Source organism: Apaloderma vittatum, unplaced genomic scaffold (genome assembly GCF_000703405.1).
Source record: "Apaloderma vittatum isolate BGI_N311 unplaced genomic scaffold, ASM70340v1 scaffold41849, whole genome shotgun sequence".
Lineage (NCBI taxonomy): Eukaryota > Metazoa > Chordata > Aves > Trogoniformes > Trogonidae > Apaloderma > Apaloderma vittatum.
This window is the reverse complement of record NW_009735433.1, coordinates 259-6,463: the sequence shown is the minus strand read 5'-3', so window position 1 is coordinate 6,463 and position 6,205 is coordinate 259.

Genomic DNA, 6,205 nt, shown 5'->3' with positions numbered 1-6,205 from the left:
CGTCAATGCCATACTTGTCTTACATGATTATTTTTTAAACAGCTAATTTATAGTGTTTACATATAACCAAAAGATTCCTTTAAAACAGGACTGTAATAACTTATGTAATTAAAAGACATCTTGCATTTCAATGTTCATGTAAAGCTGGGTGTTTTCATATATGTAATACATACTTCATATAACTAGTAAACTCGGTGATTCTATCTGTTATGTTTATATTACCTGCAAGAACATTTCAGTTTTAAGAATAAACATTAGAACATTAGGAAATTATTATATAATCTGCTTTAAATTAAAAAAAAGAAAAAATATCTAAACCCTTTGTCTCTACTATTGTTTCAGATAATTTCTAAAAAGAATGGAACAAAGTGTTGAAAGAAGGCTGGGAGCTGGGGTGGGGGGTTGGAGCCCCATCTCTGTAGTTTGCGTGTTTGATCATTTGTCAGCACTTCAGCAATAGGCTGTGAAATTACTGAAACCTTTGCAAAGTGATTTCTGCCCTGGCAGCTTACGAGTTTGCGAGGCTGACTGAGGCACCTCTGTTGTCCTCAGCTCTGAAACAGAGTGAGAGCCAACATGGACCTTTGAGAAAAAAAGGATAGTTGGTCAGAATGTATTTTGAAATTGTTGGGAAGCCCTAATTTAGGGCATACTGAAATTTATAGAAAGGCCTTTAAGCGGCTTCTGTAGAGCTCCCACCTCGGGCTGATCACAGATTTGGCCCCAGCCACGCAAGATAAGTCAGTAAAGATGCTTTTGTATTTTTATTTTTATCTTTTGAGCAGGGTCAGTACAAGAAGAAAACACAGACAAAAAAGCAAGTTGGGTTGCTTCTCTCAAACAGTACGTGAACAGTCCTCTTGCAAGGCATGTTTCCTAGTAACAGCCAAGGAAGAAGAGGAATACTTTCTGTCTTTAGAAAAAGAAATTGGGACATGCTATACGAAAGCTAGTTTTGTAAGGTGGATGGTTAAATTAAAACATTAGAAAGTGCTTTCAAGTTTTGACTTTTCAGACAAGCATTGGCCCTTGCCCAAGTAACAAAGTCTAACTTATTTCTTCTCTAATAAGGAAAATGAGAAAAGTGACTTGTAAAAGCAAAATGAAATTTTATGCATGAAATCAGCGTATTAATGGGGTGCCTTATTTATTCTTAGATTCATTCCCAGTTTTTTATGTTCATACAAAAACGATGAGCAATAAACTGTGTATTAAGCATTTGTTAAATTGTTTGGGTACAGTACTGTTCAAAACTCAGCATCAAGTATTAATAAAAATAAAATGACTTAAAACCACATCTTACTGTTTAAATAAAAGTAACATGATTAATGGCAGTATTTCTGTCTCTTTGCACTGTCTTATTTCATTTAGGTCCAATCCCATATACAAATCCGCATGAGACATTTCTCTTTTAAGCTATGTCTAGCAAATATATATAAAGTTGGGTTTTTTTCCCCTCAGATATAGAGTGGTTTTCCTTATGCCTCATTAAGGAACATGCACTGTTCAAAGCACAGGGTGCAAAATGGCAATAGTCAAATTTTACTATGGATATCTTCAGGATTTTCCAGTCAGATTTTCTGAAACAGATAATGCAGCCATTTACCTCAGTTCTTGCAGGGGACACACAAGCTAGCAGGAAGTGCCATAAATTATTTTACTATGTAATATCTTTGTACCTTGTACACAGGTACAGTACCAGTGAGCCAAAATCCAGAATGTGCCCTCTATTCAAAACAGTGTAAATTCATAGGGTCTTTATTTGGTTTTTCATGCGTATCCAGACAGCAACAGGAATATGGAATGTTGGGGGTGAGAGAAAATCATTAGTTATCAATATACTTATTACTGGAAAGATGGACTATAATGAAAATGAAACTCCAAGTCACAAAGGTTGCAGACACCTCCTAGAAAAAACTTTCTTCCTTGTTGAGAATCAGGTAGTAGTTGAAGTTGGAGGCAACCTCTAGAGACTGTAGTCTCAATCCCTTTGCTAAAAACAGGACATACTACATACGTGCTCCAGAACATCTACCTCTTCTCAGCTTCCTCTTGGAGCCATGGAAGGTGCTATTCTTTTAATCTCAGACCTTAGATGTCTCAGATCACAAAGACCAAGATTTTTAAGATGTAACTTATTATATCCACTCTATGGCAAAGAGAGTTAGAAAAATGGAAAATTTCAAACAGAAAAAAAAATGGTTCTATGAGTGCAAACAAACTAACCCATGGGCACACAGTGAACAGAAGAAGGTTTAATGCTTTTTTAGAAACCAAGACATGTAACAGCACAGTTTACAAGGCTTAGCAGAATGGGCTATGAAGACAGTCTCCTAGTCCACAGGAGCTGGTGTCAAGGTCAATAAAGAACTGGTGACTCCAGCCAGGTCAACATGGCACCAAGTGTCACACTTCAGATATCAACATGCAGATGGTTGGAGAGTGTGATCACTCGGAGGCCTAGATTGACCATTACAGAGATTGGAAAAGGGCTGCATTTTCAACAATTACTCCGCAGATGTGGTTTAGGAAGCCTCTCCTTACCTCCTCCCTGCTGCCATTTGCTATTTCCAACTGAGATCTAATAGTCCACTGTTTCAGCCCTTCAAGTGCACAGAATGGAACGGCTTGCTTATCTCAGCAGTTCTTACATATTGCAGACAACCACCCCCTTCCCTTTTTCAGTAATTGTCTGGACCCCTGTTTACCACTGACATACATATATAGCCATCGTGTGGCCTGGCCCCAAATCTCTGCAAACTAACTGCCAGCCCTCCCTCCAGATGTAGCTACCCACGCTACTTTCAATCCCTACTTCCCCCATCTGCTGAAAAAAATCTCACATTCAGCATGTGAGCAAACTGGACAAGTCCCTAATTTGTTTTGTTTTTTTTCATTTTTTTCTGCCTCACTGCAAAAACACCAAAATAAAAAAGCTGACTCCAATTCCCCCCTCCCTCCATTTCCAAAATGGGCCCCCTGCTTTCTTAACTAGATCTCCTGTAGAGCACACCTGCTCTCCCTAGGCCACTTCAGCAAAATGCACCATTGCCCTGTGAAAAAAAGGGGAACAATTCCTTCCCTGAGTTGCTATCACACCGTAGGCTAGTGGTGCTTCCTTCCAGCCAGCAAAACAACTCCAGCAGCCAGTCTGCTGTAGAATATGCCAGACATTGGCGGCTTGTGTTTTTTTTTAATTTTCATTCCAACAGAAGAAAAAAATCTGCCAAATGCACTAGCAGCCACACCAGCCAGTTGTTCTTCATTAGCTAACAACTCTTTCTCTGAGAGATCCAATTTTTCTGTCTCTTCTTTCTCCCAGAGATGCAAAAAGCAGTCTCTCTTTCTTCCTAGATGAGAGTAGTGGGACTTTCTCAATCTGTTGACTGGATGAAAAACAAGGCCCTATGCTGTCCCAGCTGCTCCTCCAGTTCCTTAAAGTATCTATATATTTAGTGATTAGAAAAACCACTAGTTTAAATCAGCTTCACAGATGGCCTTAGTTAACCTGTCTGAGGCATTCTTCTGATGCACCAGGAGTGCTTGCAGGGTTACAGCTGAGAGGTTTAAGCAGCTACTGCCTCTTGGTTGTCAGTCACAGCTTCCTTGCTCAGGTGAGACCTCTCATAAGTAGTAGGGCAGGCTGGGAGTGTGTTAGCATGTCAAATGGGGCTGTGCGATCTGTGTGCTAGTAGGACTGCTGCCACTGAGCTTCAAGAGCTCAATCCTGCAACTATGTAGTCTGCCCTAAGGCTGCAGTTTCAGAAGCAGCTCTCAAAGCTAACAGCTCCCTAATGGGAAAGGGGAAGGCTTGCTCTTCCTCCTCCTCTGTCTTTTCTTATCCTCTGCGATTCCAGTCATATAGTCTTCAGCCCTTCTTGCCCTGGGAGAATACGACCCAGTTTTCCCCCGGGTAATTTTTTTGCCAGCTCCGTATGTAAGCAAATTTGTACTTTCCTATGGGGGTACCTTAGATGGAGGGAGGGTGGCATGAGGTAAGGAGTTGGAGTACACTGCTGTGAATGGGGAAAGAAAGTGGAAAAAATAGCAGGAGAAGCTTCCCCTTTTGGTGACAGTCAGTTGTTACACAGGGTCACTCTCTGAGAGATATCTCAAAGCTCTAGCCCAACAGGGCACTCTGCAATTAGTGGGATGATCCATATATCAGCTGAGCTACTGCTCCTGTGAGAAAAGGCATAACCTATAAACAAGTCATTTTCACTTAGCTACAGTCCAGAGGCACTCCACCAGTATCACAGTAGCGGTAAACAAGGCTAAATTACCATAAAATACTTTTGGGGTTAAACCTGTCCTATCCACATGCTCCACCTATGGGAATGCAGTTCCTCCTCCTTCCGCAGGGGACCTACTAAAGCAAGGCTGTGCCCAAGCACTCCTATTCATACCACAACTTCTGGAGCAGAGTAAATTCCTGTAAAGTTCGTGTTTTTTCAGAAAAGTGACATTTGCTAGCAAGTTCATGCTGACATCAGTGCTTCAAGATGCTGCCACCTTCTGTGGAAAACTGGAAATTTACTCATATTCTTCTATTCTGTGAATTAAGTTCTTCCCAGTCTGGGATTTAAGGCCTGCTTCTTTACTACTTCACTGATGTAGAGCAAATGACTATCCCATGGAAGGATGCGAGAAAATTAGCTTTATTTGCTTCTTGTTCCTAAGAAAGAGGGATGGAAAACCATCATGTTAAATTTACAAAGTTGGCAATAACATAAAGAAACACTTTTATCATCTTCCAGGAAATTTATAGGCAAACCAGTAATTAAAGTAGTCTCCATCTGGAAAGTATTCTGCAAGTTACTGTAGGAGAGCAAGAGACCACATGATGCTGGGTCTGTTGTAAAGTCACAGCAGATTATCATGCATTAGAGAGGAGCTGCTATGGGGAGTTATAAACAACATTTCGTCTTATCAGCTTTTTCAAAAACTGCAGCTGCTGAAAATTTCCATTTGTCTAGAACAAACTGTGCTTCAATTTAGTGTGTCCAGAAACAGGACTTATCAGGGAAAGCAGTTAATAAAGGGGAAAAAAACCCACAAACAGGCAGAACAAAGTATCTCTGAGTAATCTGATCTATATGTAAAAATGTTTATGCTATTCAGCAATTGACTGCAATTTCAAAAATTTAATCACATAAATGTATTAGCTATAGAAACCCATAAAATGCTTGGAAGACTATAAAAAAGGCTTAATACGTTTATTATAAAAATCAAAATCACCACTTTTTAAATACTTCAAACATTAGCAAAAGAATATTTGCAGAACATCTACACTGTGTATCTTCCAAGTACTAAAATACTTTTGTCGTTTCTGCCTGTTAGATCAGCAAGTGGTAACCAGAAATCTGTACAGGAAATCAGAAATCCTGGGAGAAAGCCTGTCACATGGTGCCATTCAAAAATTGTTATTCTAACATCTTTCATGGCTATTTATTGGTTAGCTAATCATAGAATCATAAAATGGTTTGGGTTGGAAGGGACCTTAACCCCCATCTAGTTCCACCGCCCCTGCCATGGGCAGGGACACCTCCCACTGGAGCAGGTTGCTCAAAGCCCCATCCAGCCTGGCCTTGGACACTGCCAGGGAGGGGGCATCTACAGTTTCTCTGAGAAACCTGTTCCACTGCCTCATCACCCTCACTGAAAATAATTTCTTCCTAATGCCTAAGCTAAATCTACTCTCTTTCAGTATGAAGCCATTACCCCTTGTCCTATAACTACACTCTCTGATAAGAGTCCCTCCCCATTTATCAGATCTGACACAGAAACATCCTGAGGCACTGAAGTCACAGTGTAAGGTTAGACAAGGTACAAATCCATTGCTCAGTGTAGTGACTGAAACATCTCAGACAATGAAAAAAAAGAAATCACAAATACATGGTTTCACATAGAATGAGTTGTGAAACACAGTGCAGGACACAATTTTTAAGGAAAGCTCGCTGGCATCTGCAGGGTTGCTACTAGAGCTGGGAAAGCAAACCTCACTGGACTCTAAAAGGCAGCGAACTCACAGGTGTGGAGAGAGCTGTGGACACTGCACTGGACCAGGGCACATCCAGCAAACCTCTCCAAGACACAGACAAGCATCCATCTCGCTTTTATGCTCAAGTGATATACAGCGGCACAAAGCTCCACCCGCACAAAGCAGGCTGCCTGCTGCCTGTGCGCCTATAGCAGAGCTGGTCAG